The sequence below is a fragment of the Schistocerca cancellata genome, chromosome 6, assembly GCF_023864275.1.
Source record: "Schistocerca cancellata isolate TAMUIC-IGC-003103 chromosome 6, iqSchCanc2.1, whole genome shotgun sequence".
Taxonomy (NCBI): domain Eukaryota; kingdom Metazoa; phylum Arthropoda; class Insecta; order Orthoptera; family Acrididae; genus Schistocerca; species Schistocerca cancellata.
In genome coordinates, this window is record NC_064631.1 from 631849228 (window position 1) to 631863804 (window position 14577).

Here is a 14577-nt window from a genome sequence, read left to right on the forward strand (position 1 = left end):
AATAGTTGAGGTTAGAAGTGTGAATATATTCAGGTAATATTGCTGTTGCACTGCTTGTTCGAGAATAATTTACGAAGTTTGAGAAAGACAAATTTTCGGTATGATTTTTCTTTGTTAATTCGGGTCCGTTTATTTGACTATCGAGATAAGATTTAGGGCTTGTGCCATCTGTTCACACAGCTTGGCCTCCTTCACCATTTCATTAACGAGTAACATGACAGAGTTATATTGATTTTTATAAGAAGCGAATTTTGTAAGGATTTTTGTAATCGTTAGAAGTCAGTTAGATTTTTAAATGCTATTCTATTCTATATCAATCATTAGGTTCAGTTTCTTTCACCGTTCCCTTACTTTAGTTTTAATTTGTAACAGAGTGTCGCCGCAATAGACCTAGCGGAACACAGTTACTTAAAGCTCAAAGTATGATGTGTTTAGCATAGTTACTTCTCCTTGCATTGCGCTTCGGCAAGGTTTTCTTTAGCCGGTTTGATGCTGGGTCGCATTCTGACGTTAGCCACTTTCGAAGAACACCGAGATTCCGTCATCACAAGGCAAGTAACGAAAGTTTGTTATGGCCAGTTTAAAATCACTGTTAGGTCACAGTAAGATTATTTCCTGTCAAGAAATTACAAATTATCATCATGATCAACTGAGTTAAATTTTGGTGCAAATTTCGTTCCTTATGTCAGACATGCTAACTCTTACAATACCGCGTTACATGTTCGTGTGCGTGTCTTTGAGTTTTCTGAATTTTACTGAGTGAGGTAAGTAAATTTTATGTAGGAGTTTTCCTCTCTTAGTTTGTATGTTAGGAGTCCAAGATATGTACTATGATGTCACGCATTGCCGCACTCTTCACTGCAGTGTAAAATACAGTTTCATGTAACGTAATTCGTATAGAGGTTTAGGTTTTTAATTATTTTAGTAGTAATTAACTGGAATACAGTTACACAATGTCAAATGGATACGGCACCTCGTTTCAGCAGAAAGCGTTTACGTAAGCACATCAGTTTCAATGTTCTGTTCGAAGAACTTTCACATTACTTTACATAGACACACGAAAATTAAGAATAGGAGACCTTTTGTACAAGACGCCTTGCTTGAATATGCGATTTTACGTCAGTTTTCAATAGCGTCTATTTTGAAATACATTTAACACATAATTCGTTTTATGTAATATGTTCACTTAATTTAATATCACATACAAATTTTTGGGAAGTCATAGAATAATGATATAAAAGATAGACTATTAAATGCAGAAATGAGAATTATTTGTCGATTGCAACACTTTTAAATTTCAATCGCATTTTTGTTCCTAAGTACCTGACTATATTGCACCTTTTAAGAATTTTTCGCATATGGAGAAACCTTATTTCGTAGAGTAATTTTCGTAAATTTAATTTTTGTTACTCCACGAAAATATTGCAGAAAATCAAGACTGAGTCCTACCATGTGAAAAATGGAGTACAAAAAGTGGTATTTCGGACATTCCTGGAGAGCAAACTATGCAATGTGTTTCGAGGTACAACACTCTCCCCTAGCACCTACGCATACATCCAACATAAGGAAAATCATCCACATAGTCAATTAACTTGAGTCTCAAATAAAGGTACAAAGCTGGTAAATTACACGGGCACGGGGAACTATGGATCGTCCTTACACTGTGTGTGGATCCATTCACACAATGCAACCCGCGCTGAGAAGTCAACTGTTGCCATGGGCCGGCCGTTGTGGCCGAGCGGTTATAGGCGCTTCAGTCCGGAACCGCGCTGCTGCTACGGTCCCAGGTTCGAATCCTGCCTCGCGCTAGGATGTGTGTGATGTCTTTAGGTTAGTTAGGTTTAAGCAGTTTTAAGTCTAGGGGACTGATGACCTCAGATGTTAAGTCCCATAGTGCTCAGAGCCATTTTTTTGTTGTTGCCATCGCTCGCACACTTTATGCACGACATGGGCACAGTTGTCTTTCGTGTGCCATCCGCCACACGACGAAGCGTAAGCGGAGTTCTGCTCCAGTAATTCGTCTGGTACTTCAGCCCAGATTTATGTCCATTTGATGTTATACACGCTCCTCCATTCGTTGTGTAGACACTGTTCGTGATCTACCTGCACATGGGATGTAGGATTCAAATGCAATGGCTTCGTACAGGCGCTAGTGAGACCTTCTTAGTCACCACTCCTGTGTTCGGCTGTCTTTTCGGCGGATACGCGTTTTGGTACAATAGTGCTGTCTCCTGTGCACATTCCCAAAAGCGCATGAAATGGATATTTGCCATTTATTCATTTGAAAAGGCGTGTGTGCAGTCATGGCAAGCACTTCAAATGGCACACGTGGATACTGCGTTTGCTGTTCGCATTTGGAACTGGTACCTGGAACGTAGACTTAAAAGTGTTGTAATATTGGCATGACTGCAACTGTGCATGCGTCGTATGGAGGAAACTAATCGTTTCTGGATCTATGTTTTCTGAGATTGTTTCAATGTTTCGTTGTCACCTATTCGCCCCCTTCGCATCCACCTACGTCAAACAGCCTCTACATCAATGAACTGGCGGACGTTACCTGTAGTCCTATTAGGCTCTTTGCAGACGACATAGCTGTCTACATCGAAGTGACGAATTAGAAAACAGCTAGGATATCCAGAGTACTTTGAAGACGTTCAACGTCTGGTCCAGAGAAACGTAAATAAATGCAATGTAATGTACGAAAATAGGAGAGCAGAAATAGTTCCAATATGCCATCAGCGATCAGTAGCTGGATTCAGTAGGATCCGTCATATATCTTGGAATTTCTGTTCGACACGATTTAAAGAAGCACGTGTACATCAATACAGCAGTGGAGAAGTCAGGTTCGAGACTCTGATTTAATGGACGAATCTTCACACACAGTTGTTCAGACGCGAAGGAGATCTCTTACAAATCCATCGTTGTTCCAATTCTTGATCCTTACAAAGCTGGATTACCACAAACGGAAGAAACTGTTACAAATAAACAGTGGTACAGTTCAATAACATGTTTGTCGAGTCAGCGTCAGATGCAGAAACTTTCTCAATAAATTACTGAGAGATGTTGTAGGGAAAAACTAGGCTTATTGCAATAAGTCTTACTAATAAAACTGTGAGAGGCTGCCGTTTAAAACTACTCAACAAACGTACGTTTTTACCAGTAAAGACTACGACTCCAAAGTGAAAGACACTCTGTATCATATAGCGGAGTACCTATAGATTTACTTACAGAACATAATGGGAATGGATGACAAGTGCATAATGTACCCTCCGCCACTTGCCGTAAGTGACTACTGGACTACGGATGTAGATCCTCAGCGACGACTCTCGAAGCGCACATGTAGTGAGTTCAAGAATGCTGCACTCTTACGTAATGAATCCTGAAGTGTGGAGTTTACTTAAGGCAGACCATTTGTTGTCCTGCAACACGACACACACATTATCATCCAACAGAAAACTACCTGCTCGTGCACAAGTCTCTTCATTTAGCAAAAGCACTCTCTTAGACTTTGTAAACTTAGAAAGTCTGCCCACATTTAATTAATTTTAACCCACGCCTTCGTACGAGATTATGACTCCAGTTTCATTACCAGGAAATTTTATATCGTTATATTAAACCTCACCCACATGTAAGTAAATGCAATATGACTGTCATAACTAAAGTTTCTGAGTGGGAAACGTCTTCAAAAAACGCAGGGTAAAACTCGGACATTTAACTGCGGTCAGCGAAAACAAAACAGAAATCTCCACAGCAGACGTTATGCATCCACCGACTGTGTATGTAAATAAATTGTATCTTGTAGATACTGTCGTTGGAAATATTTTATCATCTGTGACCTAATTAGTGTCTGGCAGCCTAAATTATTTCCGTAACTCCATCTCCGACAGCATGAGCCCCGAAGTGATATAGACTTATCTTTGTAGCTGAAATTCTACGTAGTATAATTGCGATCATTGCTTAATGCAGGCTACTTCATCCTATCACTAATACACTTGAAACCAAATATTATGCGTTTCGAAAAATTGCACTACTGGCCATTAAAATTGCTTCACCATGAAGAAATGCAGATGGTAAAAGAGTATTCATTGGACAATTATGTTGTACTGGAACTGACATGTGATTACATTTTCACGCAATTTGGGTGCATAGATCCTGAGAAATCAGCACCCAGAACAACCACCTCTGGCCGTAATAACGGCCTTGATACGCCTGGGCATTGAGCCAAACAGAGCTTGGATGGCATGTACAGGTACAGCTGCCCGTGCAGCTTCAACACGATACCACGGTTCAGCAAGAGTAGTGACTGGCGTATTCTGACGAGCCTGTTGCTCGGCCACCATTGACCAAACGTTTTCAGTTGGTGAGAGATCTGGAGAATGTGCTGGCCAGGGCTGCAGTCGAACATTGTCTGTATCCAGAAAGGCCCGTAGAGGACCTGCAACATGCGGTCGTGCCTTAATTATCCTGCTGAAATGTAGGGTTCCGCAGGGATCGAATGAAGCGTAGAGCCACGGGTCGTAATACATCTGAAATGTAACGTCCACAGTTCAAACTGCTTTCAATGCGAGAAAGAGGTGACCGAGACGTGTAACCTATGGCACCCCATACCATAATGCCGGATGATACGCCAGTATGGCAATGACAAATTCACGCTTCCAATGTGCGTTCACCGCGACGTCGCCAAACACGGATGCGACCATCATGATGCTGTAAACAGAACCTGGATTCATCAGAAAAAATTACGTTTTGCCATTCGTGCACCCAAGTTCGTCGTGTAGTACGCCATCGCGGGCGCTCCTGTCTGTGATGCAGCGTCAATGGTAACCGCAGCCATGGTCTTCGAGCTGATAGTCCATGCTGCTCCAGACGTCGTCGAACTGTTCGTGCAGATGGTTGTTGTCTTGCAAACGTCCCCATCTGTTGACGCAGGGATCGAGAAGTGGCTGCACGATCCTTTACAGCCATGTAGATGAGATGACTGTCATCTCGACTGCTAGTGATACGAGGCCGTTGGGATCTAGCACGGAGTTCCGTATTACCCTCCTGAACCCACCGATTCCATATTCTGCTAACAGTCATTGGATCTCGACCAACGCGAGCAGCAATGTCGCGACACGATAAACCGCAATCGCGATAGGCAACAATCTGACCTTTATCAAAGTCGGAAACGTGATTGTGCACATTTCTCCTCCTTACACGAGGCATCACAACAACGTTTCACCAGGCAACGCCGGTCAAGTGCTGTTTGTGTATGAGAAATCGGTTGAAACCTTTCCTCATGTCAGCACGTTGTAGGTGTCGCCACCGGCGCCAACCTTGTGTGAATGCTCTGAAAAGGTAATCATTTGCATACCACAGCATCTTCTTCCTGTCGCTTAAATTTCGCGTCTGTAGCACGTCAACTTCGTGGTGTAGCAATATTAATGGCCAGTAGTTTAGATCTTGAGTGTCCCACGTAGAGGTATCGAACAAATGGAATGAGAGGAGGACAACAAATCATTAAGATTCCGTATGTCCTCACATGTGCTGCAGGCTGATACAGCTACCCCTACCGATGTCATTTTATGGAGCGTGCGTTGTTCTATCTGGTCAAATTTTGTACTGGGATACGTTTTAACTATTGGCCGCAGTTTTCGAGTTACCCCAGAAATACGTAGAAAAGTTACCTTCAAACTCACCCCCACACCCACTGTCAGCCCCCCCCCCCCCCCCCCGCAAGCCATCGGTCAGGCTTTCTAGTATGTTGTTCCTGGTACTACCTCCTACCACTGTACAGAAATTTGCGACTACAGAAATTACTTCCCTATTCCACCTCTATGGGTCTTCATTGATTGGTATTATCACGCCACCGACTTATTAGAGCAATTACAAATTGTAAAATGGACGTTTGTCTAGATTTTACATAGTAATTTTGTGAATCTTAACAGCACAAAATAATAAATTGCGTAGTTATATTCGTCAGACTTCGTACTACAGAACTAAAGAAGGGTTAATTTAGGATGGAACTGTCAACGTACTAGTTTTAGCCTAACGTTTACAAAAGTCGTATTTCTTTCATTACCATCACAGGTACCTTTAAATTAATGGTGCTAAGGAAATAGCCGACTATGCTGATGGCGTGGTAGCGTAATCAATAGGGTCGAGGGGGGGGGGGGATCGAATAACGTTGTTCTTGAATAAGTAGTTAACCGTGGCCTCCAGCGAAAACGCGTCAAATGGTTCAAATGGCTCTAAGCACTGTGGAACTTAACATCTGAGGGCATCAGGGTTTCCCCTAGACTTAGACCTTGAACCGCTCCGCCACAGCGGACGTCAAGAACGCATCCCAGTAGAAAATTTGACTACATTAGATTTCCTGCAAGGGCATCCAGTTCATTCTCTCTGTGCGGCTAATAGTTCGTACGTAGTGAGTATAAGAATATGAAAATCTCGTGGGTGGTATTTGAAGGCCACATGTAATATTGCAGGTTGCATAAAACGACAGCGGTAGGGGCAGCTGAACCACATTGCTTAGTGATCAGTGCTTAGTTTATATAGTGGAGAAACATACCAGATGGGCAAAGTCAGCTCAGCAGACCATGTGTCTGTACATCCCCTTCGGATATGGTGGACAAACGAAAACTGTAGAATATTCATCTTGAGGTTGAAGCTATTTTGTCCGTGTTTGCTTTAACAATAAATATGTTTCTGGGCGGGGTCCGCCTTCAGCAAAACTCGATTTTATTTTATTTTGCAAACATGTTTCACTGCAGTTTCAGCATCATAGGCTTTTATTTTATGACTGTTAAACATAAAGAATGTTGTTTACTGTTTGTAGACATGTAAATAATCGTAATTAAAAACCGTTTTTTTATGAACATGTTGTGGTTTCCCTGAGGTATTATGTTTTTATAGTGCCTGTTTTCTTTCACAGTTCGTCATCTGTAACCCTATACAGCATAATGCAGACAAATTATTTAGGCAAATTTTACAATTTGGAAATTGTTATGGGTATGCCTGAAATTAATTAATTCTATTTGGAAGGCTTCCGCGTGTGTGTGTTTCATCTAGAAGGCATATGATGTCATCTACATAACGACACCAATATATTATCCGGCATTGTTTGGCTCTTATTATTCTTTCAAAATTTTATTTTCAATGAGATTGAGAAAATACCCAGTCGCATTCAACAACTCCACAGTGGTATAAAAAAATTCCACCAACAAATAAATTCATCAGTGAAATAGAAGACGACAAAATGTTAAATTTCCCTGACATCGCAATATACAAACACAACAACCAACACCAATTCCTCATATTCAGGAAAGTGGCCACCACCAGTGCAGCAAATCACAGACATTCTAATCATCCGATTACACACAAACTAGCCAGTTCCCAATATATGCTGCACAGACTGAACGAAACTCCCCTCACTGAAATCAACTATAACAATGAATTACAGACAATCAGACAAATAGCCATAGAGAATGGATACAATACAAACACTATATATAAACTAAACCACAAAATTAAAACAAAGGTCACCCAAGACACAAAATCAAAAGCCTTCTCACCAAGTTACAAACACACAGAACACACATACGAGCACACATAAACAAGGAACACCCACAACAACAAACAAGTGGTTCACTCTCACCTACAACAACAAAGGCGCTCACAGAATAGACAACATACTCAAAAAACAAGGGATAGACAAGTCAACACAGAGAAAACGTAGGACAACCAACACAAAGACAGCCAAACACAATACATCTGGTATTTACCAACTACCGGGTCAGGACTGCAAATCAGTTTATATAGGACAGACAAACAGAAAATTTAATACCAGATTCACAGAACATAGGAGAACATTAAAAAGTAGCAGCTGTCATTCCACATTTGCTGAACACCTTATGGACAAGAAAGAAAGCACACCAGACGTCAATACTGACTTGAAAATTCGCAAACGCAGCAACAGCTCCCCACAAAAACTAATACTGGAAGAAAAGTATCAAATACAAAAATCCATATTTGAAGGAAAACAAGAAATGAATACACAGTTCTTTGCAATCTAACTCTGTTCTCTGCCTCAAAGAATTATCAGATGACACCAACCGGCAGAAGCCCTCCCCCACCCACCCATCAGTTACCCTTCACATATATCCACCCACTCACACAACCCACACACATACACACACACACAAAACTTAGTTAGATAAAATAATTATAATAATGGAAAGTCCTCAAACCTACTCTCTCTCTCTCTCTCTCTCGCTCTATCTCTCCCCCTGTCTACCACTCTCTCTCTCTCTCTCTCTCTCTCTCTCTCTCTCTCTCTCTCTCTCACACACACACAACATAGTGTGTGATAAAAAACAAAACTGTGTTTTGCTACAGGCGGAACCCAGCCAAAAACATATGTACTACAAAATATTGTTTGTCCCTCAAACCTTGTCCTACAAGTGGAATGGCACTGAGATAACTAGATGGAAGCTTTGTACGATTAAATTAAAATTAGGAAGCCCAAATGAAGAGCTATCATTTCCCACTCTATATACTACAGCAGAATGTGTTGAAAACTAATTCTCCTTGATCTGAAAGGTCACGAAATTTATAATCAAAGAACTGCAACACGAATGTGCAAAATCAGCAGCTATCTCACTGTAATCCGGAACGAAGTCGGTGGAATGTGTCCATTTCATTATCATAATACAAAGCGGCTACAATACGAGGCAGATCTACACATCCAGTCGGCACGGCAGCTGTGGCGACGGGGCTTCCTAACCAAAATAAATTGCCCACTCGCTCGTCCAGTCAAGCTATGGCTTACAGTCCATGCCCAGAGATTCACCACCTCAGCAGACAGCTAGATTACTTCGGATCTTTCAGGAAAACAAGAGACTACGAACATGCTGATGAACGGGGCTCGTTCCATAGTAACCACCTTCCAACCTCAGTGGTCACTACGATCTCTGCAATCGTCCCCCAGCAAGGATACGTGAAAGATAAGTGTGCGGTGAATAGGCTGGTCTACGTTAAGCGTAACACACGTTCACGGAATGTGACAACAGGTGGAAATAAGCAAGAACACTATCTCCCTGGATGACATCCGACAAATTTGCGATAATTTACAGAATTCTAATGTAACTAGAGCACAGCATATCACTAAACTTTTCTTCAAAGTGAATCAGCCAATAGGGCTATGACCTGGTGAATATGTAAATTATGAAGAATAACAGCTGTTCTTGTAGTTCCTTGTTATTCCTCGACGAAGCTGTGTTTATTGATTTTACATTTATTTCCTATCGATCTCAAGGGTACTATAGCCTTATCTTCTGGCGCTTGAGAACTGTACTCGCCGTGAAATACCACAGCAAACTAATTCACTTGATCTACTCCTGCATCCTCTGCTGTGGTAAAAATAAGAGTGCATAGCTGAGGAATTGAAAAAGCAATAGTCCAGGGTTATTTTTTCCAGAAGAAATCACCCACTCTGTAGAGGAGTGTGCTCTGTTCTGAATATTATTGGCAGATTAAATCTGTGTGCCGGGCCGTAACTCAAACCCGCAACTTTTCCCCCCAAGAAGAAAGGACTGTTAGACCCGCAGCTTATGCAAGAGAGCTTTTCTGAAATTTTGAAAGTAGGTGTGAGCTACCGGCAGATTTAAGTTCGTGAAGGGTGTCGGTCACTCACTGCGTACAGCATGACTGATGTTCGAATAAAACTTGATTCTCGTGCTTCACTATTTCCTTCCTTTCATTTAACACTGGTATCACTTGCTGTTGTATTCATTTCGTCCACGGCTTTATTCTTAAATTTATTTAATGTTCATTTTGGAAATATAGTATAATTAAATTTTTCAATCATTTAGCTATTTATAGATTAAAGCAAATTTGCTCCATAAATTTCTCCTTTTGTTTCACCTTGTTTAGGTGTTCTCTTATACGTTGGTAGTGGATATTGAAGTCGGAAAAAAACTGGTTGCACATTCAACTTTCGCGATTTTTCCGTTTTTAGGAAACCGCTTATCGTTTTCTTGAATTTGCTTTCTTTTTTGCACTTCATTTCATTTTCCTGTAATGACATCAAAAATATGAAGCGAAGTCCGCTTCCTGAATTTCGGCTGTGATTGACATTGTCAGCCTATGTCTATTTATTCTTGACGTTCATTTCACGTCGGTGGGTAGTATCGCTTATTAAATTTCTGTATATGATTTTGTGATCTGTGTTAGTATTTTAGCGAATTTATGACAGCTTTTTGGTGCTTTCCCACATCAGTAGATGACGTCCAACGTATTTTAGTTTATATTGACAGTTGAACCAACGATGTTTTCATAAATACATTGGACACCATCCACTGATGTGTAAAGGCACAACGCGCGTTCATAAATTCGCTAAAATATAACCATAGAACATCATATCCCAGACGGCAATATGATAAGCGATAGTAACCACCCATGTGAAACAGAAGTCAAGAATAACTAAACGTAGCTTGCCAATGGCAATTTTGATATAAATATGCCTATCGCAATAAAGAAATTAAGTTCAAGCAGCAGACTTGGATTCATATTTATAATATCGTTACTGCAATTATATCGCTCTTCGGGCCTAGAAGAACATAATTTATATCACTTCGTAAAAGTTATCTTCTTGGAACTTGTACTGTATTTCCACTCGTTTCTCAATTAGCAAATTGTTTCATACCAGAAATAATCAAGTACTGAGTGATCAAAAAGTCATTATAAATTTGAAAACTGAATAAATCACAGAATAATGTAGATAGAGAGGTACAAATTGACACACATGCTTGGAATGCCATGGGGTTTATTAGAACAAAAATAAGTAAAACGAAAGTTCAAAAAATGTCCGACAGATGGCCCTTCATCTGATCAGAATAGCAATAATTAGCATAACAAATTAAGACAAAGCAAAGATCATGTTCCTTACAGGAAAAGCTCAATATGTCCACCATCATTCCTCAAGAGTAGCAAAAGTTCAAAAGTTGTCCGACAGATGGCCCTTCATCTGATCAGAATAGCAATAATTAGCATAACAAAGTAAGAGAAAGCAAAGATCATGTTCCTTACAGGAAAAGCTCAATATGTCCACCATCATTATTCAAGAATAGCTGTAGTTGAGGAATAATGTTGTGAACAGCACTGTAAAGCATGTCCGGAGTTATGGTGAGGCATTGGCGTCGGATGTTGTCGTTCAGCATCCCTAGATCTGTCGGTCGATGACAATGACCTTGCGACTTAAGGTAACCATTAAACGAACAATCCCACGGACTGAGGTTTGGGGACCTGGGAGGCCAAGCGTGAAGAATGTGGCGGCTGAGCACACGATGGTCACCAAACGACGCACGCAAGAGATCTATCACGCGTCTAGCAATACATTTCTTTTGTTTTTTTTCTAATGAACCCTATGCCATTCCATGCATGTGTGTCAATGTTTATCTCTCTATCTACATTATTCCGTTGTTTATTAAGTTTTCAATGTATACTGACTTTTTGATCACCCGGTATATGTTGTTGATGTGGTCTTCAGTCCAGAGACTGGTTTTATGTAGCTCTCCATGCTACTCTATCCTGTGCAAGCTTCTTCATCTCCCAGTACCTACTGCAACCTACATCTCTCTGAATCTGTTTAGTGTATTCATCTCTTGGTCCCCCTCTACGATTATTACTTTCCACGCTGCCCTCCAATTTTAAGTTGGTGATCCCTTGATGCCTCAGAAAATGCCCTACCAAGTGATCCCTTCCTCTAGTCAAGTTGTGCCACAAATTTCTCATCTCTACAATTCTATTCAATACATCCGCATTACTTATGTGGTCTACCGTAGTAATCTTCAGCATTCTTCTGTAGCACCACATTTCGAGAGCTTCTATTCTCTTCTTGTCTAAACTATTTATCGTCCATGTTTCACTTTCATACATGGCTACACTCCATACAAATACTTTCAGGAGCGACTTCCTGACACGGAAATCTATACTCGATGTTATCAAATTTATCTTCTTCAGAAACGATTTCCTTGCCATTGCCAGTCTACATTTTATACCCTCTCTACTTCGACCATCATCAGTTATTTTGCTCCCCAAATAGCAAGACCCATCTACTACTTTAAGCGTCTCGTTTCCTAATCTAATTCCCTCAGCATCACCCGACTTCATTCGACTACATTCAATTTCCCTCGTTTTTTTTTTTTTTTTGTTGATCTTCATCTTATATCCTCCTTTCCAGACACTGTCCATACCTTTCAGACGCTCTTCCAGGTCCTTTGCTGCGTCTGACAGAATTACAATGTCATCGACGAAATTCAAAGTTTTTATTTCTGGTCCATGTATTTTAATTTCTACTCCGAATTTTTCTTTTGTTTCCTTTACTGCTTGCTCAATATACAGATAAAATAACATCGGGGATAAGCTACAAGCCTGTCTCACTCCCTTCCCAACAACTGCTTCCCTTTCATGCACCTCGACTCTTATAACTGCCATTGGGTTTCTGTATAAATTGTAAATAGCCTTTCGCTCCCTGTATTTTACACCTGCCACCTTCATAATTTGAAAGAGAGTATTCCAGTCAACATTGTCAAAAGCTTTCTCTAAGTCTACAAATGTTAGAAACATAGGTTTGCCATTCAAGTATGTATACATGAATATTTTTGGTATCTCAACTGCTGATTTTTCAGCGCTCATTTAATTTTAGTACTCTGTATCTCAGAATGAACAAAATGGACATGTACCACTATTGAAATAAGCCCTTCGTATATAATAAGATTAAAAACAGCCGACCAGTTGCAATGGATAAAGAAATCTTTACCTAGGTTTCAACAGATTTAAATCTGTATCATCGTCGTTTTTACAACATAAATCCATATTAATGTAAAATTGCCGCCTTCTGAAGAAGACAGATTTAAATCTGTTGAAACCCAGGTAAAGATTTCTTTATCCATTGCAACTGGTCGGCTGTTTTTAGTCTTATTACGTGGAACCGTTGCTGTTGCGCAGCTATGTTTAAAATACTGCCCTTCATATATTCTTATGGAGAGAGAGAGAGAGAGAGAGAGAGAGAGAGAGAGAGAGAGAGAGAGAAAGTCAGTGTTAATAGGATGAGAAGTGCATTTCTTTAGCAGTAATCCACTCAAAATTTTGTCAAGGTGCTCCTTTTTAGGGTATCGTACCTCATTCCGTCAGTGAAATACTGAAGCTTACAGTCCCTTGGAGAGGTAAAAAAATTTGAGTTTCCACGACAATGCAATCCAAAGATACGGCCATATATAGTCGCAAAAAAATGGTTCAAATGGCTCTGAGCACTATTGGGCTTAACATCTATGGTCATCAGTCCCCTAGAACTTAGAACTACTTAAACCTAACTAACCTAAGGACATCACACAACACCCAGTCATCACGAGGCAGAGAAAATCCCTGACCCCGCCGAGAATATAGTCGCAAACTCAGTCATAAAAACCCATAGATGGACTATCTATATACGTAATTAAGATTGTACGGAATCCTCACAGCACGGGTCTTGTTGGCACTTGTCCGGGTTTCTGATTGCCGTGATACGCTTCATTTCGTTGATCGACTACAATTTCATAAAAAAAATCTGATTTTACAAAGTGAGTGTCACACCGAAAAAAAAAAAAAACTGAAGAACGACGACAGGTCGTGCCATGACACGTGCGACGGCTGGCAAAATCCGGCTTCGGCAGCAGCAATCGCGCAGAGCGGCCGGCCGCCGGCGTGGCGGCGGCGCGCGCAAAGTAATCTGATAATTGTGAGCTCCCCACTCTGGTCTCTTCTGCCCGACGGGCCGCAGCGCGCGCTAATTTTACGTGTCCGGCGGCGTCATCCATTAACTGCGTTACGGCCGCTGCTGCGAGATTAACCGGACCGCGCCGCCTATAACCGCCAGGCGCACGCCGCCGCGATAGCTCCCGATGGCCGGCACTCGGCCCCGCAGGCGGAAACGCCGCCGTAATCCTCGCGCGCGTTTACTGCGATGAATATCCCATTACGCGCTTTTTCCCTTTTCCGTTGCAAGAGACCGTATCAGTTATACAGTACTCCCTTCATTGTGCTCGCCCGGTCCCGTGAGGGTCGCCAGTACGTTAGTGTACTCGCTCTAAATAGCGCGGTTACAAAGTAAAAGAGGAATTTTTAATTCCCATGTAGTACATTTAGCTATGAGCTGCCACCAACTCTTTCGAACGCATCCATCGATAAACGTGCTGTGATCAATATGTTGTTCCGACTCACACTAACGACTCATATAATAACTGTGATATAATGTATCGATACCGCTCGTCTTGCATTCCACAGTTGGTAACTGAATGGCAAGTTTCCCTTAGAAACCGATAGCAGTCGCATGAGATGGGCGGACCCAACGATGTGCGCCTGCTAAGACACACATCGAGTGCAGCTGCTTAATACTGCAGCCCTCTACTGCAGCAGTGTAGGACGAGGGGCGGCAGCCACTGAGCCCACACGAACCTGGAGTCTCATTGCAACAGACCCTCATTCGTGCTTAATAAAGAGAGCTTCATTCTAGGTGACATTGTGTTTCTTGCTACTTTATCAGTAATTAGTCTTCGTACA